The sequence below is a fragment of the Pseudophryne corroboree genome, chromosome 1, assembly GCF_028390025.1.
Source record: "Pseudophryne corroboree isolate aPseCor3 chromosome 1, aPseCor3.hap2, whole genome shotgun sequence".
In the NCBI taxonomy this organism is placed as follows: Eukaryota; Metazoa; Chordata; class Amphibia; order Anura; family Myobatrachidae; genus Pseudophryne; species Pseudophryne corroboree.
In genome coordinates this window covers 716,334,496-716,359,091 of record NC_086444.1, presented here as the reverse complement: position 1 = coordinate 716,359,091, position 24,596 = coordinate 716,334,496, and the positions used below count along the sequence as shown (strand labels likewise).

At 43.5% G+C, this 24,596-nt stretch overlaps 2 pseudogenes; one reads left to right on the top strand and one right to left on the bottom strand.

The window, feature by feature from the left end:
* Window positions 1-5,067: 5,067 nt before the first annotated feature.
* On the bottom strand, window positions 5,068-5,186 carry LOC134943960 (5S ribosomal RNA; annotated as a pseudogene).
* Window positions 5,187-22,064: 16,878 nt separating this feature from the next.
* On the top strand, window positions 22,065-22,183 carry LOC134943953 (5S ribosomal RNA; annotated as a pseudogene).
* Window positions 22,184-24,596: the final 2,413 nt, after the last annotated feature.

Below are 24,596 nucleotides of genomic sequence, written 5' to 3'. Positions count from 1 at the left end.
GGGTTGAATTCCACCTCGTTACCACCTCTTGCTTCAGATGATGGCAGGGCAGGTTCAGGATTGTTTGGTGGTGCTCCAGTCTTCTGTACGCGGTGGCTGAATGCCGAAAGTGGCCCGCAATTCTTCGGGCCACCAACAGCATCTCTTGCATGCCCCTGTCGTTTTTTTTAAATAATTCTGCACCACCAAATTCAATGTATGTGCAAAACATGGGACGTGATGGAATTTGCCCAGATGTAATGCACGCACAATATTGCTGGCGTTGTCCGATGTCACAAATCCCCAGGAGAGTCCAATTGGGGTAAGCCATTCTGCGATGATCTTCCTCAGTTTCCGTAAGAGGTTGTCAGCTGTGTGCCTCATCTGTAAAGCGGTGATACAAAGCGTAGCCTGCCTAGGAACGAGTTGGCATTTGCGAGATGCTGCTACTGGTGCCGTCGCTGCTGTTCTTGCTGTGGGAGGCAATACATCTACACAGTGGGCTGTCACAGTCATATAGTCCTGAGTCTGCCCTGCTCCACTTGTCCACATGTCCGTGGTTAAGTGGACATTGGGTACAACTGCATTTTTTAGGACACTGGTGACTCTTTTTCTGAGGTCTGTGTACATTTTCGGTATCGCCTGCCTAGAGAAATGGAACCTAGATGGTATTTGGTACCGGGGACACAGTACCTCAATCAAGTCTCTACTTGCCTCTGAATTAACGGTGGATACCGGAACCACGTTTCTCACCGCCCAGGCTGCCAAGGCCTGAGTTATCTGCTTTGCAGCAGGATGACTGCTGTGATATTTCATCTTCCTCGCAAAGGACTGTTGGACAGTCAATTGCTTACTGGAAGTAGTACAAGTGGTCTTCCGACTTCACCTCTGGGATGACGATCGACTCCCAGCAGCAACAACAGCAGCGCCAGCAGCAGTAGGCGTTACACTCAAGGATGCATCGGAGGAATCCCAGGCAAGAGAGGACTCGTCAGACTTGCCAGTGACATGGCCTGCAGGACTATTGGCTTTCCTGGGTAAGGAGGAAATTGACACTGAGGGAGTTGGTGGTGTGGTTTGCAGGAGCTTGGTTACAAGAGGAAGGGATTTAGTGGTCAGTGGACTGCTTCCGCTGTCATCCAAAGTTTTTGAACTTGTCACTGACTTATGATGAATGCGCTGCAGGTGACGTATAAGGGAGGATGTTCCGAGGTGGTTAACGTCCTTACCCCTACTTATTACAGCTTGACAAAGGCAACACACGGCTTGACACCTGTTGTCCGCATTTGTGTTGAAATAATTCCACACCGAAGAGCTGATTTTTTTTGTATTTTGACCAGGCATGTCAATGGCCATATTCGTCCCACGGACAACAGGTGTCTCCCCGGGTGCCTGACTTAAACAAACCACCTCACTATCAGAATCCTCCTTGTCAATTTCCTCCCCAGTGCCAGCAACACCCATATCCTCATCCTGGTGTACTTCAACAGTGACATCTTCAATTTGACTATCAGGAACTGGACTGCGGGTGCTCCTTCCAGCACTTGCAGGGGGCGTGCAAATGGTGGAAGGCGCAAGCTCTTCCCGTCCAGTGTTGGGAAGGTCAGGCATCGCAACCGACACACATTTGGACTCTCCTTGGGGATTTGTGATTTAGAAGAACGCACAGTTCTTTGCTGTGCTTTTGCAAGCTTAAGTCTTTTCATTTTTCTAGTGAGAGGATGAGTGCTTCCATCCTCATGTGAATCTGAACCACTAGCCATGAACATAGGCCAGGGCCTCAGCCGTTCCTTGCCACTCCGTGTCGTAAATGGCATATTGGCAAGTTTACGCTTCTCCTCAGACGCTTTTAATTTTGATTTTTGAGTCATTTTACTGAACTTTTGTTTTTTGGATTTTACATGCTCTCTACTATGACATTGGGCATCGGCCTTGGCAGATGACGTTGATGGCATTTCATCGTCTCGGCCATGACTAGTGGCAGCAGCTTCAGCACGAGGTGGAAGTGGATCTTGATCTTTCCCTATTTTACCCTCCACATTTTTGTTCTCCATTTTTTAATGTGTGGAGTTATATGCCAGTATCAATAGCAATGGCCTACTACTATATATACTGCGCACAACTGAAATGCACCAAAGGTATGGATGGATAATATACTTGACGACACAGAGGTAGGTAGAGCAGTGGCCTACTGTACCGTACTGCTATATATTATATACTGGTGGTCAGCAAACTGTGCAAAACTGAAATGCACCACAGGTATGGATGGATAGTATACTTGACGACACAGAGGTAGGTAGAGCAGTGGCCTACTGTACCGTAATGTAGATGGGCCAGGTGTTTGTGGCGGCCACTTGTGTCGCTTAGCTTAGCCATCCAGCGACCTCGGTGCAAATTTTAGGACTAAAAATAATATTGTGAGGTGTGAGGTGTTCAGAATAGACTGGAAATGAGTGGAAATTATGGTTATTGGGTTATCAAAATGACCCCCAAATTGTATGATTTAAGCTGTTTTTTAGGGTTTTTTGTAAAAAACACCCGAATCCAAAACACACCCGAATCCGACAAAAAATTTTCAGGGAGGTTTTGCCAAAACGCGTCCGAATCCAAAACACGGCCGCGGAACCGAAAAATGTCCGGTGCACATCACTAAAATTTATTAACTAATATAGACCAACATATTAAATGTGTATTTTAAAAAAAAATTACACTGTTAACCTTGTCCAGTAGTTTGATCAACTGGTTCCTTGGGTATTAATCGTCTCTCACCATCCCTTGTTTCGTCTATCCCTGGGATGCCCTGTATCTCAGTGACTTGCTCCTGAATGTCCTGGGTAATTAAGACCTCAGTCTCTACTTGTTCCGCTGCTATAATGACACTGTCAGTCTCCTGCTGCTGGGTCTCTGCAAAACAAACAGAATTTGACAGTAGATAATCTTCCATTTTCCTGACATAAACCAATTTTTATTAAGAAAATTTACACACCGGGTGCAATACTCTGTAGAAAAATAACCTAACAGTAATATATTGTGTGTGTGGTAGGAAAACAAAAAACATTGTACGAATAGATGATTTTTAATAAAAAAAAATTAAGTGTTCGTAAATGTGTGTGTTTTTCAACCTGAAAGCCCAACATCGATTAAGATCAATCTTAAATTAGTCTGAAATCATCCACAATGTCACTTTAGTAAATAGACCCCTCGGGTTGTAATGATAACCATGGTTGTTTCCATATGGTTAATTCACATTGGTGGTCATTCCAAGTTGTTCGCTCGCTGCCGATTTTCACAGCGCAGCGATCAGATGGAAAAATGGCAAAAAGCCACATGCGCATGGTACGCAGCGCAACCATGGGGGTCATTCAGAGTTGTTCGCTCTTTGCGATTTGTTGCTAATTGCGCATGCGCAAGGCACGCAGGGCGCATGTGCTTAGTTATTTAACTAAAAACTTAGCAGATTTGCTATGGATCCTGTGGCGCTTTTCAGTCGCACTGCTCATCGGTGAATGATTGACAGGAACGGGGCGTTTCTGGGTGGTAACTGAGCGTTTTCCAGGAGTGTGCTAAATAACGCAGGTGTGTCAGGGAAAAACACGGGAGTGTCTTGATAAACGGGGGAGTGGCTGACCGAACGCAGGGCGTGTTTGTGACGTCAAACCAGGAACTACACGGACTGAGCTGATCGCAATCTGTGAGTAGGTCCGGAGCTACTCAGAAACTGCAGGGAATTATTTAGTTCTGCTAATCTTTCGTTCGCTATTCTGCTAAGCTAAGATACACTCCCAGAGGGCGGCAGCCTAGCGTGTACAATGCTGCTAAAAGCAGCTAGCGAGCGAACAACTCGGAATGAGGGCCCATGTGCACTGCAGGGATGGGGGGGAAGATATAACATATGCAGAGAGATTTGGGTGGGTTATATTGTTTGTGTGCAGGATAAATACTGCCTGTTTTATTTTTACACTGCAATTTAGATTTCAGTTTGAACACACCGCACCAACATCTAACTCTCTCGGCACATATTATATACACCCCCTCTCCACCTCCCCCCCCCCACCCCCCCGCAGTGTACATGGTTTTGCCCATTAGCTAATTTGCTGCTGCGATCAGATCTGAATTAGGCCCTATGTATTTGGCACCGTCAAAGGGTTAGAGGACTTGCAGTAGAGCTCACACCTTTCTTATCATGCATTGTAATATTTCCTAAGGAATGCTATTCCAGAGGCTGCTGCTGTAATTGAAGTGTTACCAGGGTTAAATGGTGTTTTTACCCCAGAAGTGCAGTGGTAGAGTGGGAGCAGGTAGTGCTATTGATTAGAGATTTGATAGAGCACAAACATGGATAAGGTCCATAGCTCTAGGAGTTTATCTTGTGTATCCCTTATTCTTAGCCATGGTCAGATGGTATATAAGAAAATGCCATTATTTAAGTGGAAATTTCCTGTTATAAGCTGTTTTTCAGTTTGAATAACTGTTCCCAAAAAACTTAATACATTGTTATTTTAACACAGCTAAACCCAAATGATCAGTTGACCAAAGGAGCTAAATTGCCCTGTGATCTAGCTAATTTGGCAGTAAGGAATTGGGTTAAGGATGCCGCACAGGACTAAGTGATGAAAATTAAGTATAATTTTTAAAGAAGTTTCCAAGATAACCGGCCAACCAGAAAGTAATTCTGGAATTTATCACCATCTACCGTTAAAAGAGAATTTCTATAAGTAGAGGTTAACGGTGATTGTCGATGGTGCTCCCATAGGTCCAATACGTATGTAGTAAGAGGAAGAGAAACAAGAAAAAGTGACCTTTGTTGGGAGCACTCCCACTTGGAAACAAATATGATTTGAGTAATAATCAATAATGTAAGAATGATATAGTTAAAACGTAACCTTTAATTATATTGAAATAAAATATAGGTACACCAAAAAAAAAAAAAATAGGAATGTTGTAAAACTAAGAAGTGGCTATACAATGTGAGCCACCTGGTAAAGCTAAACTGTGAAAATATTGATGAATATGAAAGGCATTATTTAACAGGCCCACCAGGCACGGGTATATAAAGTTAGTGCAATAACCAATATAGTGCTGTCAAAAAACCTACAACACCTGGTATTCCTTAGTGGTCCACCACCTAAGTACTGACCAGGCCCAACACCGTATTGCTTCCAAGATCAGACGAGATTGGGCATGCGCGGTGTGGTATGGTAGTAGATTGAAATTGATGAGGCAAATTCTACAGCTGATATGTAGCTAGTAGAAAATTATTGGTAAGTACCTTATTGCTGGAATGACCAAATAATCTCTGGCTAGAGAGAAAATATATGTTTGACCATCATTGCACCGAATTGTAACCCAAATATGTAGGTATACGTAGGTTTAAATCATGTGGTCAATAATTTTTTGGCCAGCAGGAAATGCCTGTATATTTCTTTGTGTGCTGTGCAGCACCATTGAACGTGGGTTTCTGTAATGGGTGAGGCAGGTATAAAACCTGTTATGCTGATGACATGCCACAATATTTATATATGATCCAGAGAGAAGCTATCTCTGTTGTTAACTGGATCTCCCTGTTAAACATTGAATGAAAAAAGAGATTATTGTGACGGTCATATTTTGAGCATCAAAGCATAAATCTATGTGATATTTTGTACAATGCAAATAAAGCTGAAAAAGACGAAAAACACTCCTACTGTACCATAACAGACAGTATAGGACAGAGGATGGAAATAAACCGAAAATAGAAAACTATCAGCTTGAGGAGAAAAGAGACAGACTTGAGAAGTGGACGAGATGTATCACAGTCTCAATTGTCCACATAAGGGCTAACTAATACATTAGTGCCTGACAGGATACAAGTACTGTCTTTGAAACAAAATTGTTACACCAGTAAATATTTTGCATGTATCCACAATGTATCTGCAGTGTATCTGTCTATATTGTGACAGAAAAACACTCAAATGAAGCAAAAAAAAAACAAAAAAACCCCACAAAGAAAAAGCATAAAAAACACATGCTAGGTATAATTTACAATGTATTAGCTATGATATGCATGCTTTTTGATTTGTGTGAAAACCTGCATGCGAATAGGTGCTGAAAAAGTCAGGAGTGAGACAGGGACAATATCTTTAGTAGTAAAAGTCCTAATAAATAACAGTTTGCTCCTGATTACGTAATATCAAATGCATAAAGACACACAAGTGTCAGTTATCACCATCTGTTAATGCAAGCACCTAGAAAACATGAGCGATAAATAATGCTTTGTAATAATTGGCATGGCATTGCCTAAAGAGACCGATGCACATTATTGTTAAAATTACATGTGTGCATGTATGGATAGCGGGAGACAGAAATGCGAGTGGGATGAAGAAAATACTTATGTTGTGCCCCGCTCGTGATGCGCCGCTGGCCGCTGAGCTTCAGGCGTCTGTGCGGCTTATCTGGTCTACCCTCCTGCCGGTCTCCAGTCACGTGAGCGCGCTCATCGTGACCAGGTCCACCTCCCCAACGTACGTTTCACTGTTTGCTTGTTCACGGGTAGCGTGAACATGTGGTGTCTGAGCCTGTCTTAAATCTATAAGGGTGGCCAATCGTGGCTGTGCCTTGTTAATTGCTAATTGAGTTGGGTCTGACACCGTTTAAAGAGAGATTGAGCTTGATAATAGTTGTAAAAATAGGTGGATACAGAGTAGATGTACTGCAAAAACTTTGTGGAATGTATTAAAAGGGGTTTGGTTGTTGCAAGCCCAGTCTAATGTGATAATGATCAGTTAAAATTATATATAAGTATATAGACAGATATATATATAAAAATAAATGTCTGTAAATTGTATAATGAATAATTGCTAGCAATGAGAAAAAAATATATGGAGAGCAAAAAATGTGGGTCTTGTCGTGTAGGAGTGTATGGATGAGATTGGTGCAATAAAAATTGTGTAGGATTGGTGGGGGGATAGTGGGAAGGGGAAAGATTTTTGATATAATAGGGGGGGTGGGGGGTGGATTTGGGGGGGGGGAAAGAGGTTTGAGTATATAGGGAAGGAAAAGGAGGGACAGAGTGGTAAAAGGAGGGGATATTTGGTAAAAGTGATGAGCTGGTGGGAGCAGGTGCTACGGAAAATATATCATAATTGTGTGAAAACATGTATATACTGTAAGAAGAATTTAGTTATGGTGCTGATATTCTGTATAAGACAGCTGTCTTGTGATTTTAATGGGTGACAGTGCTGTGGAAAATTTGTTATAATGTGAAAACATATATGTACTTTGAGCAAACATAATTACAGTGCTAGTATTCTGTATAAGACAGCTGTTTAGTGATTTAAATGGGTGACAGAGCTATAGTCTTAAAGTGGTGAGATTGAAGTTTATATAACAATGGTTGTTACTATACAATTATAATAATGACGGTGAAATTATCAAATTGGAAGGAATGCTCCAAAATTCATAGTTTCATTAAGTCCATGTGGATGGAGTGAGTCTAATTTGAAGGTCCATTCACATTCCTTTCGTAGGAGGGTATTGGTCAAGTCTCCCCCTCGTATGCCAAGTTTCACTTTTTCTAGTCCACAAACTTTAAGTTCATCCCACCGACCTGCATGGTTGGAGATGAAGTGTCGTGCTACAGAGGTGATTTGCTTCATTTTTTGTAGATCTCTAGTAGCATTCCGAATGGATCCAACGTGTTCCAGGATTCTTTGCTTGAGGGCTCTGGTCGTCATGCCCACATATCTTAGTCCGCAACCACACACTATGCAGTAGATCACACCTTCCGTGGAACAGTTAATGAAGTGCTTGAATTTGATGTCTTTGCCATAGCGGTACTGGATATGGTCAGTCTTAAGAATGTATTGACATGCTTTGCAGTGACCGCATGGATGTGTGCCAGTGGTGGTCTGTGATTTCACTCTAGATGGTTGGAAATGGCTGGACACCAATCTATCTTTCAAATTTCTTGATCTCCGCCAACTCATAGATACTTGTGGTCCGAGTTTTTCAGCTAAAATGGGGTCCAGGTGGAGAATTCTCCAATGTTTTTGGATAGCTTGTTTTACATGGTACCACTCTTGACAAAATCCCCCAACAAACCTAATAGTATTGTCCTCTTGTTTCTTTTGTTTCTTGTCAAAGATTAAGTGTTCTCTCTGGATAGTCTGGATGTTTCTACTTGCTTTCTTGATAGATGTATTGCTGTATCCTCTCTCGCGAAGTCTGTTCGAGAGGTCTTTGCTTTGTTCTGCAAAATCATGGTCATTGGAACAGTTCCTTCTTAAACGTAAGTATTCCCCTTTGGGTATGTTTTCTATTGTGGGAGGAAAGTGGGAGCTGGTTTGATGTAAGAGTGTGTTGGATGATGTCTCCTTCCTATAGCGCTTTGTTGAAAGCATGTCATTTTCATCTTTATAAATAAGTATATCCAGAAATGGGAGTTCGTCTTGACTGATGAGATGAGTAAGGCGAATATTGAGACTGTTGTTGTTTAAATGTTCGATGAACAAGAGTAGCATCTGTACATCTCCTTCCCATATCATCAAAATATCGTCGATGTACCTTACCCACATGATGATGTTAGTTGTGAAGACATCGTTACTGTCACTGAACACGAATTCGCGTTCCCACCACCCTAAGAAAATGTTGGCATACGTCGGGGCACACGCTGCTACCATGGCTGTGCCCCTGGTTTGTAAATAGAATCTGTTGTTGAAAGTGAAAAGGCTGTGGCTGAGTATGAATTGAAGTAAGTCAGCAAGAAATGTATGGAATTTCTCCATTCCTTCCATGTTCATGAAGTAGTTGACAGCTTCCAGCCCTCTATCATGGTCAATTGAAGTATATAGTGCCTCAACGTCCAGGGAGACCAGAAATTGATTTGTCTCCAGTTTGACATCGTGGATCTTACGAAGAACGTCTGTGGTATCCTGAACAAAAGAGGGAAGGCCCAATACATGGTGTCGCAGATGTAGGTCGACAAAGATACTAGCTTTTTCAGTGAGTGATCCAATACCCGATACTATTGGTCTACCCGGTGGTTGACTCATATTCTTGTGAATCTTGGGCAGCATATAAAATTTGGGGATGCTGGGATGTGTTGTCTGGAGATACTGATATTCAGAAGATGTTATAGTCCCTTCCCCATGTGCATTAGTCAGGATCCTATCATATAGTGTCTTGTAGTTTTCCATGGGATTGAGTAATACACTCTGATAACATGTCTGGTCTTCCAACTGTCGATATGCTTCCTGTATATATTGTTCTTGGGGCCATATCACCACATTGCCCCCTTTATCTGATGGCTTGATAATTACATCCTGCCAAGATTCAATCTCTCTTAGGGCATTGAGTTCTTTCCTAGATAGATTGGAATTGTGCAATCTTCTAGTTTTCTGGAGATGTATGTGATCAAATTCTTTGGATACTAATTTGGTGAATATCTGTATCTCTGGGCTCGTCTGTTCCGTCGGGAAGAATGAAGATCTTTTCTTACAGATGAATCTCGTGCTGACCTCCCATTGAGGATCTATGATTGATGTTGATTCTGATTCTAGTGCCTCTAAGGCTTCCAAAGCTTCTAATTCTGGTCCTGATAGGTCTGGTACGGTCATGTTGTCACTTGCTTCGGTCTGATTGAGTTGAGTACGTCCAGTTTCAGGTAGTATTTTTTTTTTTTTTTATTATTATTATGGAACTTGGTGAGGAGTAGCTTTCTGCTGAAAAGTCTCAAATCCTTTTCCCATTTGAATCTATTGAATTTTTGAGTTGGGGAATATGAAAGGCCTTTGCTCAAAACTTGAATTTGATCATGATCTAGATTGTGTGCTGAGAGATTGATGATTTTGAGTTGTGAAGAGGTTTCAGGTGGATTGGAGGACTCTGGGGTTACCTTCTGCGTGTATTCCGTGGTGGCTGTCTCCTGGGTGGTAGTTGATCCCATTGTTGTTGTTGTCGTCCTCTTCCTCCTCTTCCGCCCCCTCCTTGTCTTTCGTTTGTTGGGTGCCTTGATCCCCTTCCCCTGGGGGATCTCCTAAAAAATGTTGATGATGATACTGAGTAGAGCTGTCACCTTCCCCTCTAGGATTAGTAGTTAGGGATGCATTAAAGGTGTACTCGGGGAGTTCCTCTGTTCCAGATGTTTCTACATCTGATGATGAATATTGTTCACGGTTTCTGGGGGGTCGTTGTTGCCAAGAGGGTTTGTTCCATTTGAATATTTTGCCTGATGCAAAATCCTTTTTGTCTCTGGCAAATTTGTTCCTTTTTCTATCAATAATTGTTTGTTCATATGTCAAAAGGTCTTGTTTATTTTTCTCAAAGCAACGTTGAAACTGTGTGTCTTTCTCCCAGGGCTCCAGTTTTTTACTCAATTCTTCCAAATCACGTTCGCAACTGTTAGGGTCTCCTGCCCTGTGCTGCCACGTCGTCATGGCAACCGGGAGACAAGTGCTAGCGGAGTAACCTGAGCGCAGCTGATACTCCGGTTCGGGTCTTTTGCTGTGCAGTGGTTATAGGCTCTGTGCACGGCAGGGGATCCGGTGCTGGTTTTTGTGCTCACAGTCTGTGAGGTCTGAGTGGGGCGTGGACAGCACCTGCTTTATAAGGCCTCTTCTCAAGGTAAGCAGATGCTGCTGAATCTTTGTTGGTTAGTCAGTTCATGAAAGTTAGCCAGTACTGTGTAGCTTTGTATTTGTTTGTTGCTTACTGCAAATAGGCCTGGGGATTTGGTATTACACTCTGCCAATCCAGACCTAGCAGTAAGACTGGAGTCAGTCGTTTAGCTTGCTGGGGTTCTGTTACTACTCTGTGAACTTAGCAAGTTTGTGGCTGTATTCTAAGACTTGCCTGTCTAATCCTGTCTCACTGTGCTAGGTGTCAGGGGTCAGTTTAGTGGCAGTAAACTGAACCTGTGCACTGCAAGTGAGAATTAGGATTGTGGAGACTCTCCTTGTGTCTATCATTCCATCTCTGACCAAGGAGTTTACTGCCACACCCGTTGGTAACCCTTTAGGGTTTTGCTGTTGCCCTTAGCAACAGCATTTCGGGTTCTCTACGTATTAAAACACAACATCTTGCTTTTCCCATCTGAGCAGTTCTAATACAAGGGAGATACCCAGTTCCTTAGCCTCTGGGCTTCTCTGTTCACTTTGTGTGTATTTTGTTACCCTATCACCTTCTGTGTACGTTATGTCATATTCCCCAGTCTGTCTGTGAGTCCATTTGTTTTGCATAACAGTTCAAACACCAGTACATTCCTGCAGGCACTGGAGTGCATAACAGTTCTGACACCAGTACTTTCCTGCAGGCACTGGTGTGCATAACATATTCAGCAGCCAAATACTCCTGTTGAAATTTTGTGGGAATATGGAGCATACCCCTCAAAATACGTTGCAACAGGTGGTCGATCAGGTGCAGGTCCTGACTCGACAATTTAATGATTTGTCCATTAAAATGCACACCTCCCAGGCTGCTGGCGGAGCTCCCGCAGCAGCAGCACCTGCAGGGGTTAAGGAGCCGAAAGTAAATCTCCCGGATCGTTTTTCTGGAGATCGCTCGCAGTTCTTTTGTTTCAAGGAGAGCTGCAAGCTATACTTCCGGCTTAGGCCTCAGTCTTCTGGGTCGGAGATTCAGCGGGTGGGCATAGTGATTTCCTTGCTACAAGGAGACCCACAGGTCTGGGCATATGGGTTGCAGCCTGACTGTCCGTCGCTTAAAAGTGTTGATGCTTTTTTTACGGCACTGGGCATGTTGTATGATGACCCTGACAAGACGGCCTCAGCCAAGGCTCAGATTTCGATCCTTAAGCAAGGGCGAAGGCCAGTTGAGGTTTACTGTATGGAGTTTCGGAGGTTGGCCCATGATACCCAGTGGAATGACCCAGCCCTGAGACACCAGTACCGAAGAGGTCTTTCTAACCAGATAAAGGACCAACTGGTACAATATCCCTTGCCTGATAGCTTGGATCAGCTCATGCAGTTATCCATCCGGGTGGATAGACGGCTGAGAGAGCGTAGGCTTGAAAGGGAGACTGAGATTTCCTTCCTTCCCAAGGGAACCTCAGACTCTGAGGAATTTTCTGAGGAGCCTATGCAGATTGGGGCTACCCGCCTCTCCTCACGTGAGAAGACGCGGAGGAGACAGCAGGGGTTGTGTTTGTACTGTGGGAATAAAGGTCATGTGGTAGTATCATGCCCAGAAAAGCCGGAAAACTTCAGGGCCTGAGGGTGATGGGAAATATCCTGTCAGGCCAGAAGTCAGAATTTCCCAAGAAGACTTTTATCATTCCGGTGACCTTGAAGATCCTCGGTCAAACTGTCAAGACTGAGGCCTTTGTGGACAGTGGGGCCGACGGGGTTTTTATGGACCGCCAATTCGCCCTGAAACGCTCTGTTCCCTTAGTACCCTTGGCATCGGAAATTGAGATTTGTGGGTTAAACGGGGAACCATTATCCCAAGGTAAAATTACCTCTTGCACTAGCCAGATTTCTTTGTTTATTGGAGCCACACACTCTGAAAAATTGTCCTTTTATGTGACTGTCTGTACTTTTGCCCCATTGGTGTTGGGGTTACCCTGGTTAAGGGCCCACAATCCTCAATTTGACTGGGTCTCTGGGGAGATTCTTAGTTGGGGTACTGATTGTTTCAGGAGTTGCTTGAGCCTTCCAGTCAGGCTCTCGCAGCTAAGTTTGCCAGGATTGCCAGGGTGTTATGCAGATTTTGCGGACGTGTTCTCCAAAAAAGTTGCAGAGGTACTACCTCCCCATCGCCCCTATGACTGTGCCATTGATTTGTTGCCAAATGCTAAGCTTCCCAAGAGCAGGTTGTACTCCCTGTCACGTCCTGAGACTCAGGCTATGGCAGAGTACATTCAGGAGAACTTGGCTAAGGGATTTATCAGACCTTCACAGTCTCCAGTTGGGTCGGGGTTCTTCTTCGTGGGTAAAAAGGACGGTTCGTTGCGACCCTGCATCGACTTCAGGGAATTGAACTGTATCACGATTAAAAACTCATACCCACTGCCTCTCATTTCGGTCTTGTTTGACCAGCTTCGTACTGCCACCATTTTTTCTAAGATTGACCTACGCGGTGCGTACAATCTAATCCGAATAAGAGAGGGGGATGAATGGAAGACTGCCTTTAATACCCACTCAGGGCATTATGAATATTTGGTGATGCCTTTTGGGCTCTGTAATGCCCCGGCAGTCTTCCAGGATTTCATGAATGATGTGCTCAGGGAATATTTGGATAGATTCTTAGTTGTATACTTAGATGACATCCTAATCTTCTCCCATTCCCTGGAGGAACATCGGAAGCATGTACGCTTAGTCCTCCAGAAACTCAGAGACCACCGGCTTGGGGCGAAGCTGGAGAAGTGCGAATTTGAAGTTCAGCAAATCGCATTTCTAGGATATATTATCTCCCCAGAAGGTTTCCAAATGGAGGGTTCCAAGGTACAGGCAGTCCTGGATTGGGTGCAGCCCACTAGTTTGAAGGCGCTTCAGCGTTTCCTGGGCTTTGCGAATTTTTATAGACGATTTATCGCTGGATTTTCGTCTATAGTGGCGCCCTTGGTGGCACTCACTAAGAAAGGGGCGGATGTTGCTCACTGGTCTTGTGAGGCTAAAGCGGCTTTTGCCCGTCTCAAAAGGGCATTTGTTTCGGCCAAGGTGCTGCGACACCCAGATCCAGAGCGTCCTTTTGTGGTGGAGGTGGATGCCTCTGAGATGGGTATTGGGGCAGTGCTTTCTCAGATGGGAGTGTCTGATAATCGCCTTCATCCCTGTGCTTACTTTTCCCGTAAATTTTCGCCTGCCGAGATGAATTATGACGTGGGTAACCGGGAATTGTTGGCTATTAAGGATGCACTCGAGGAGTGGAGACACTGGCTTGAGGGGGCTAAGTTTGTGGTCTCAATTCTCACTGACCATAAGAATCTGGCAGATTTAGAGTCAGCGAAGCGTCTCAATGCCAGGCTGGCACGATGGGCTTTGTTTTTTGCTCGCTTTAATTTTTTGATAACATATCGCCCTGGGTCAAAAAACATCAAGGCTGATGCGCTCTCGCGGAGTTTTGCTCCAATCCAGGAGACCACCGAGGAGCCGTTGCCCATTGTTTCCCCATCATGTATTAAAGTGGGCATTACCCAGGACCTCTTATCATTAGTCCTTAGAGCACAGGAGCAGGCTCCTCCAGACCTTCCGGTAGGTCTTTTGTTTGTGCCTCCTAGGTTAAGACAGCGAGTGTTCCTGGAATTCCATGCCAAGAAGTCGGCAGGTCACCCGGGTATTGCCAGAACTCGGGAGTTGCTATCTAGGGCGGTGTGGTGGCCCTCGGTGGCTAAGGATGTGGATCAGTGGGTTCAGGCATGTGACATCTGTGCCCGAAATAAGACTCCTAGAGGGGTTCCTGTTGGCCCATTACATCCACTCTCTATCCCATCTAAGCCATGGACCCACATTTCAATGGATTTTGTGGTGGACTTGCCCAAATCCTCGGGGATGACAGCCATCTGGGTTGTCGTTGACAGGTTTTCGAAGATGGCACACTTCGTTCCACTGGTTGGGCTGCCATCGGCCAGACGCCTGTCTGAATTATTTATGCTGCATGTTGTGCGTCTCCACGGGTTGCCACTTGATGTGGTCTCTGACCGCGGATCCCAGTTTGTGGCCAAATTCTGGAGGGCATTTTGTTCCGATCTCCAGATTTCTGTCAGCTTGTCGTCAGGCTACCATCCGCAGTCTAATGGGCAGACTGAAAGGGTGAACCAGTCCTTGGAGCAGTTCCTCAGGTGTTATGTCTCCAAGTGTCAGACTGACTGGGTTGCTCATCTGTCCATGGCGGAGTTTGCCTATAACAACGCGGCTCACTCTGCTACAGGGATCTCTCCCTTCCTTTGTGTGTATGGGCATCATCCTAAGGCCAATTCTTTTGACCCCCTGGACTCCACGCCTGGTGGTTCCTCTGTGGTTTCGGTCCTTAGAGGTATTTGGCGGAAAGTGAAGAAAGCCCTTGTGTCTGTGTCATTAGTGACCAAAAGGGTTTTTGATAAGCGGAAAAGACCCTACAGCTTCAAATTAGGAGACTTCGTCTGGTTGTCTACCAAGAATTTGAAGTTGAGACAGCCATCTCATAAGTTAGGCCCCCGGTTCATCGGCCCTTATAAGATCACCAGGGTTATCAATCCGGTGGCATTTCAGTTAGATCTGCCCCGTTCTTTGGGTATCAATAAAACATTTCATTGTTCCCTTTTAAAACGGGCGATTAGTAATCCTTCTTCCAGTGGAAGACCTTCCCCTCTTCTGATACGTGGCCAGAGAGAGTTTGTTGTTGAAAGGATTCTTGACTCCAAGGTGGTTCGGGGTCGGCTGTCATTTTTGGTGCACTGGAAGGGGTATGGCCCGGAGGAGCGGTCGTGGGTGCGCAGTTGTGATCTTCATGCCCCCAGACTGATACGCTCTTTCTTCTCGCAGTTCCCCGATAAACCCGGTGGTAGGGGTTCTTTGACCCCTCGTCAGAGGGGGGGTACTGTTAGGGTCTCCTGCCCTGTGCTGCCACGTCGTCATGGCAACCGGGAGACAAGTGCTAGCGGAGTAACCTGAGCGCAGCTGATACTCCGGTTCGGGTCTTTTGCTGTGCAGTGGTTATAGGCTCTGTGCACGGCAGGGGATCCGGTGCTGGTTTTTGTGCTCACAGTCTGTGAGGTCTGAGTGGGGCGTGGACAGCACCTGCTTTATAAGGCCTCTTCTCAGGGTAAGCAGATGCTGCTGAATCTTTGTTGGTTAGTCAGTTCATGAAAGTTAGCCAGTACTGTGTAGCTTTGTATTTGTTTGTTGCTTACTGCAAATAGGCCTGGGGATTTGGTATTACACTCTGCCAATCCAGACCTAGCAGTAAGACTGGAGTCAGTCGTTTAGCTTGTTGGGGTTCTGTTACTACTCTGTGAACTTAGCAAGTTTGTGGCTGTATTCTAAGACTTGCCTGTCTAATCCTGTCTCACTGTGCTAGGTGTCAGGGGTCAGTTTAGTGGCAGTAAACTGAACCTGTGCACTGCAAGTGAGAATTAGGATTGTGGAGACTCTCCTTGTGTCTATCATTCCATCTCTGACCAAGGAGTTTACTGCCACACCCGTTGGTAACCCTTTAGGGTTTTGCTGTTGCCCTTAGCAACAGCATTTCGGGTTCTCTACGTATTAAAACACAACATCTTGCTTTTCCCATCTGAGCAGTTCTAATACAAGGGAGATACCCAGTTCCTTAGCCTCTGGGCTTCTCTGTTCACTTTGCGTGTATTTTGTTACCCTATCACCTTCTGTGTACGTTATGTCATATTCCCCAGTCTGTCTGTGAGTCCATTTGTTTTGCATAACAGTTCAAACACCAGTACATTCCTGCAGGCACTGGAGTGCATAACAGTTCTGACACCAGTACTTTCCTGCAGGCACTGGTGTGCATAACAGCAACCTTCTAGTACAAGATGGTTATGTTTGATCAAAATGCCCATGAGTTCCATAGAGCACTTGAGAAGACTGTTATCCCATTCAGTTTTGAGATTTTCACTTATTAATTTAAGTTGAAGCTCATCTTGCAAGATGAGCTTCAACTTAAAGCAGGAATTATCCTACAAATATAGAGAACTTAGATGATATCTTTCCTAGCAACATAGTGGATACAGAACCCCATACTAACTGGGAAACAGACTTTGTACAACTCAAACAGATACTGCATGAACAAATAAGGACCAACTGGGATCTCACCACGCTAGAGAATTATCTCAAGAACAAGATAGTACCACGCGGCCTTAGGCCAAGAGTCTTCCCCACTTTCAACTTAATAAGTGAAAATCTCAAAACTGAATGGGATAACAGTCTTCTCAAGTGCTCTATGGAACTCATGGGCATTTTGATCAAACATAACCATCTTGTACTAGAAGGTTGCGAACGTGATTTGGAAGAATTGAGTAAAAAACTGGAGCCCTGGGAGAAGGACACACAGTTTCAACGTTGCTTTGAGAAAAATAAACAAGACCTTTTGACATATGAACAAACAATTATTGATAGAAAAAGGAACAAATTTGCCAGAGACAAAAAGGATTTTGCATCAGGCAAAATATTCAAATGGAACAAACCCTCTTGGCAACAACGACCCCCCAGAAACCGTGAACAATATTCATCATCAGATGTAGAAACATCTGGAACAGAGGAACTCCCCGAGTACACCTTTAATGCATCCCTAACTACTAATCCTAGAGGGGAAGGTGACAGCTCTACTCAGTATCATCATCAACATTTTTTAGGGGATCCCCCCAGGGGAAGGGGATCAAGGCACCCAACAAACGAAAGACAAGGAGGGGGCGGAAGAGGAGGAAGAGGACGACAACAACAACAATGGGATCAACTACCACCCAGGAGACAGCCACCACGGAATACACGCAGAAGGTAACCCCAGAGTCCTCCAATCCACCTGAAACCTCTTCACAACTCAAAATCATCAATCTCTCAGCACACAATCTAGATCACGATCAAATTCAAGTTTTGAGCAAAGGCCTTTCATATTCCCCAACTCAAAATTTCAATAGATTCAAATGGGAAAAGGATTTGAGACTTTTCAGCAGAAAGCTACTCCTCACCAAGTTCCATAATAATAATAATAAAAATAAAAAAAAATACTACCTGAAACTGGACGTACTCAACTCAATCAGACCGAAGCAAGTGACAACATGACCGTACCAGACCTATCAGGACCAGAATTAGAAGCTTTGGAAGCCTTAGAGGCACTAGAATCAGAATCAAAATCAATCATAGATCCTCAATGGGAGGTCAGCACGAGATTCATCTGTAAGAAAAGATCTTCATTCTTCCCGACGGAACAGACAAGCCCAGAGATACAGATATTCACCAAATTAGTATCCAAAGAATTTGATCACATACATCTCCAGAAAACTAGAAGATTGCACAATTCCAATCTATCTAGGAAAGAACTCAATGCCCTAAGAGAGATTGAATCTTGGCAGGATGTAATTATCAAGCCATCAGATAAAGGGGGCAATGTGGTGATATGGCCCCAAGAACAATATATACAGGAAGCATATCGACAGTTGGAAGACCAGACATGTTATCAGAGGGTATTACTCAATCCCATGGAAAACTACAAGACACTATATGATAGGATCCTGACTAATGCACATGGGGAAGGGACTATAACATCTTCTGAATATCAGTATCTCCAGACAACACATCCCAGCATCCCCACATTTTATATGCTGCCCAAGATTCACAAGAATATGAGACAACCACCGGGTAGACCAATAGTATCGGGTATTGGATCACTCACTGAAAAAGCTAGTATCTTTGTCGACCTACATCTGCGACACCATGTATTGGGCCTTCCCTCTTTTGTTCAGGATACCACAGACGTTCTTCGTAAGATCCATGATGTCAAACTGGAGACAAATCAATTTCTGGTCTCCCTGGATGTTGAGGCACTATATACTTCAATTGACCATGATAGAGGGCTGGAAGCTGTCAACTACTTCATGAACATGGAAGGAATGGAGAAATTCCATACATTTCTTGCTGACTTACTTCAATTCATACTCAGCCACAACCTTTTCACTTTCAACAACAGATTCTATTTACAAACCAGGGGCACAGCCATGGGAGCAGCGTGTGCCCCGACATATGCCAACATTTTCTTAGGGTGGTAGGAACGCAAATTCGTGTTCAGTGACAGTAACGATGTCTTCACAACTAACATCATCATGTGGGTAAGGTACATCGACGATATTTTGATGATATGGGAAGGAGATGTACAGATGCTACTCTTGTTCATCGAACATTTAAACAACAACAGTCTCAATATTCGCCTTACTCATCTCATCAGTCAAGACGAACTCCCATTTCTGGATATACTTATTTATAAAGATGAAAATGACATGCTTTCAACAAAGCTATATAGGAAGGAGACATCATCCAACACACTCTTACATCAAACCAGCTCCCACTTTCCTCCCACAATAGAAAACATACCCAAAGGGGAATACTTACGTTTAAGAAGGAACTGTTCCAATGACCATGATTTTGCAGAACAAAGCAAAGACCTCTCGAACAGACTTCGCGAGAGAGGATACAGCAATACATCTATCAAGAAAGCAAGTAGAAACATCCAGACTATCCAGAGAGAACACTTAATCTTTGACAAGAAACAAAAGAAACAAGAGGACAATACTATTAGGTTTGTTGGGGGATTTTGTCAAGAGTGGTACCATGTAAAACAAGCTATCCAAAAACATTGGGGAATTCTCCACCTGGACCCCATTTTAGCTGAAAAACTCCGACCACAAGTATCTATGAGTTGGCGGAGATCAAGAAATTTGAAAGATAGATTGGTGTCCAGCCATTTCCAACCGTCTCGAGTGAAATCACAGACCACCACTGGCACACATCCATGCGGTCACTGCAAAGCATGTCAATACATTCTTAAGACTGACCATATCCAGGACCGCTATGGCAAAGACATCAAATTCAAGCACTTCATTAACTGTTCCACGGAAGGTGTGATCTACTGCATAGTGTGCGGTTGCGGACTAAGATATGTGGGCATGACGACCAGAGCCCTCAAGCAAAGAATCCTGGAACACGTTGGATCCATTCGGAATGCTACTAGAGATCTACAAAAAATGAAGCAAATCACCTCTGTAGCACGACACTTCATCTCCAACCATGCAGGTCAGTGGGATGAACTTAAAGTTTGTGGACTAGAAAAAGTGAAACTTGGCATACGAGGGGGAGACTTGACCAATACCCTCCTACGAAAGGAATGTGAATGGACCTTCAAATTAGACTCACTCCATCCACATGGACTTAATGAAACTATGAATTTTGGAGCATTCCTTCCAATTTGATCAATTCACCGTCATTATTATAATTGTATAGTAACAACCATTGTTATATAAACTTCAATCTCACCACTTTAAGACTATAGCTCTGTCACCCATTTAAATCACTAAACAGCTGTCTTATACAGAATACTAGCACCGTAATTATGTTTGCTCAAAGTACATATATGTTTTCACATTATAACAAATTTTCCACAGCACGGTCACCCATTAAAATCACAAGACAGCTGTCTTATACAGAATATCAGTACCATAACTAAATTCTTCTTACAGTATATACATATTTTCACACAATTATAATATATTTTCCGTAGCACCTGCTCCCACCAGCTCATCACTTTTACCAAATATCCCCTCCTTTTACCACTCTGTCCCTCCTTTTCCTTCCCTATATACTCAAACCTCTTTCTCCCCCCCCAAACCCCCCCCACCCCCCCTATTATATCAAAAATCTTTCCCCTTCCCACTATCCCCCCACCAATCCTACACAATTTTTATTGCACCAATCTCATCCATACACTCCTACACGACAAGACCCACATTTTTTGCTCTCCATATATTTTTTTCTCATTGCTAGCAATTATTCATTATACAATTTACAGACATTTATTTTTATATATATCTGTCTATATACTTATATATAATTTTAACTGATCATTATCACATTAGACTGGGCTTGCAACAACCAAACCCCTTTTAATACATTCCACAAAGTTTTTGCAGTACATCTACTCTGTATCCACCTATTTTTACAACTATTATCAAGCTCAATCTCTCTTTAAACGGTGTCAGACCCAACTCAATTAGCAATTAACAAGGCACAGCCACGATTGGCCACCCTTATAGGTTTAAGACAGGCTCAGACACCACATGTTCACGCTACCCGTGAACAAGCAAACAGTGAAACGTACGTTGGGGAGGTGGACCTGGTCACGATGAGCGCGCTCACGTGACCGGAGACCGGCAGGAGAGGAGACCAGATAAGCCGCACAGACGCCTGAAGCTCAGCAGCCAGCGGGGCATCACGAGCGGGGCACAACATAAGTATTTTCTTCATCCCACTCGCATTTCTGTCTCCCGCTATCCATACATGCACACATGTAATTTTAACAATAATGTGCATCGGTCTCTTTAGGCAATGCCATGCCAATTATTACAAAGCATTATTTATCGCTCATGTTTTCTAGGTGCTTGCATTAACAGATGGTGATAACTGACACTTGTGTGTCTTTATGCATTTGATATTATGTAATCAGGAGCAAACTGTTATTTATTAGGACTTTTACTACTAAAGATATTGTCCCTGTCTCACTCCTGACTTTTTCAGCACCTATTCGCATGCAGGTTTTCACACAAATCAAAAAGCATGCATATCATAGCTAAAACATTGTAAATTATACCTAGCATGTGTTTTTTATGCTTTTTCTTTGTGGGTTTTTTTGTGGGTTTTTTGGCTTCATTTGAGTGTTTTTCTGTCACAATATAGACAGATACACTGCAGATACATTGTGGATACATGCAAAATATTTACTGGTGTAACAATTTTGTTTCAAAGACAGTACTTGTATCCTGTCAGGCACTAATGTATTAGTTAGCCCTTATGTGGACAATTGAGACTGTGATACATCTCGTCCACTTCTCAAGTCTGTCTCTTTTCTCCTCAAGCTGATAGTTTTCTATTTTCGGTTTATTTCCATCCTCTGTCCTATACTATCTGTTATGGTACAGTAGGAGACAAGTGTTTTTCGTCTTTTTCAGCTTTATTTGCATTGTACAAAATATCACATAGATTTATGCTTTGATGCTCAAAATATGACCGTCACAATAATCTCTTTTTTCATTCAATGTTTAACAGGGAGATCCAGTTAACAACAGAGATAGCTTCTCTCTGGATCATATATAAATATTGTGGCATGTCATCAGCATAACAGGTTTTATACCTGCCTCACCCATTACAGAAACCCACGTTCAATGGTGCTGCACAGCACACAAAGAAATATACAGGCATTTCCTGCTGGCCAAAAAATTATTGACCACATGATTTAAACCTACGTATACCTACATATTTGGGTTACAATTCGGTGCAATGATGGTCAAACATATATTTTCTCTCTAGCCAGAGATTATTTGGTCATTCCAGCAATAAGGTACTTACCAATAATTTTCTACTAGCTACATATCAGCTGTAGAATTTGCCTCATCAATTTCAATCTACTACCATACCACACCGCGCATGCCCAATCTCGTCTGATCTTGGAAGCAATACGGTGTTGGGCCTGGTCAGTACTTAGGTGGTGGACCACTAAGGAATACCAGGTGTTGTAGGTTTTTTGACGGCACTATATTGGTTATTGCACTAACTTTATATACCCGTGCCTGGTGGGCCTGTTAAATAATGCCTTTCATATTCATCAATATTTTCACAGTTTAGCTTTACCAGGTGGCTCACATTGTATAGCCACTTCTTAATTTTACAACATTCCTATTTTTTTTTTTTTTTTGGTTTACCTATATTTTATTTTAATATAATTAAAGGTTACGTTTTAACTATCTCATTCTTACATTATTGATTATTACTCAAATCATATTTGTTTCCAAGTGGGAGTGCTCCCAACAAAGGTCACTTTTTTCTTGTTTCTCTTCCTCTTACTACCTAGCTAATTTGCCCCAGTTTAAAAACAAAAAAATGAAGCTGCTGTAATTTCTGGATGTTTCCATACTGCATCAACAGCAAGTGACAAGAAACAATGTAATGTGGAACCGTTCAGCAGAAGGGATTGCGGCTACCCCACAATAAGTGCTGCGGAATGTAAGAAGAGCAATTGTTGCTTTGACTCAAGCATTCCCGGGTTAACTGATGTTTCTTCTCCAAGTCACAAGGTATGGACCTGCTGTATTCACAAGTCGTTATAGCTCGCACCTGTTAAGCTGGATACACACAGAAGTGCCCTACACACTTGCAGGCTCAATCTAGCAGGTCAGGCCAGCGGGTGAAATGAGCGCCCCCCTCTCCCCCCGCACGCTCAGCACACATCACGCTGTGCTGAGCGGGGAGAGAGATGTATGCTGAGCAGTTCACTTTAGCAACCGCACCTCCAATGTAATGATATTGTCCTTACCAGTCTCTTCTACGTCCACTGGGATTGCACTGCCAACATCCGTGAGCTCCTGTCTCAGTGGTATAATGCTTTCGTCGGTCAACTCCTCCTCAACCACTGGAAGATTGACTTCAACTGTTGTTTCTTCATGGGACACAGTTTGGTCTTCAACATGGCTGTCAGTTTTTGAAAAGGAAACTCTTCTTCTCTTCCTACCTGCATTTTAAAATATTTATTTTCAAACATTAGATTAAAATGGAATTATATGTGAAGTACTACAATAACAGGGATGCGCATACCATACCAACTGTTGTGATACCGACGCTGGTATCCCAACAGCCGTTAAAATGCCAGAGGTCAGATTAACTATAGCTCCACGGTATTCCCACTTCGGTGGTGGGTCCACGTCACCACACAAAAGAGAGTATAGGCACGAAGCTTGGCAAGCCGGGTGTTAGTCATGTGACCGGCGGTTGGTCGCAGCGCGGTGAGCGCAGAGAGCCCGCAAGGGGCTTGCTGCATTAGACCCTTCCCGCCGTGATCCCGGCGTCGGTATGCTGCCGGGATCCCGGTGTCGGTATGCTGACCGGCGGGCTCCTGACCACCAGTCAGACACTGGCAAGCGCATGAGGGGACTCAGTGCCAGTATTATGCCTGGCGGGAGGATGCTGTCAGATTCGTGACAGCCGGCATCCCGTCTGGCGGGACACGGTATGTATTCCACAATAACAATATTGCTTTCCATCTGTATTCTTTCTGGTTTCTTCATGTTGTTTTTCCGGTGTCCCTTTCTTGGGTGATGGACCTATTTGTTTTCTGGGAGTGTCTTCTTTCTTGGTCTTTTCCGGTGTGTCTGTAGTACAATACACAAAGCACATAATTTATGATTTTTAAATACACAATAAGATAACTTGTTATTAGAAACTTCTATTTAAAATATTTTAGATTTTATATAATATATACTACATTAATTTAATTCACCTTGCTTGCTGGTGCCCGGAACTGGTTCTTCCTCGGTTAGCATGAAGTACTCTTGGAACTTCTTCTCCCAATCTTTTAGTTTCTTTGGTCTTGAGTTTAGCTTGTTTTGGGTGAGCCGCCTGCAATCCCTAAGCCTCTTCTTACAGGCCTCCGCAGTCCTCTCTGTTCCACCAGTACTTGAGACAGCTTGGGCTATCTGATCCCATGTGGATGTCTTCAGCTTTGCATTGAGATTCCTTGCCTGTGGCCCAAATAAGCGACAAGTGTGACTACTGACCTCATTGATAAGAGCCTCAGTTTCCTCCTCAGAAAACTTTGGCGCTCTTGAGCTTGCTCCTTCTGCTGCTAATTCATTGTCTTTCTCTTGAGACAGAGTATTGTCAGCGGGTAACCCAGGCATAGTCACAGGCTGTGACTCCAATGTCTCTTTCTCAGTTTTATCTTGCTGTGAATGCTGGTCCTTCTCTTCTTCCCTTGCAGAAGGAAACTGTCTTTCACCACTTTCTTTGGACATCCTTAAAAATATTGTTAATTAACTTAATATTCGTCACATTTAAGACTCAAAAAGTAATACTATTGGAACACAGTTACTTAAGTCACAATGCTTAAACACTTGGCATGGTCGACCTTTAAATTACTTAGATACTATATTATAAAAAGCT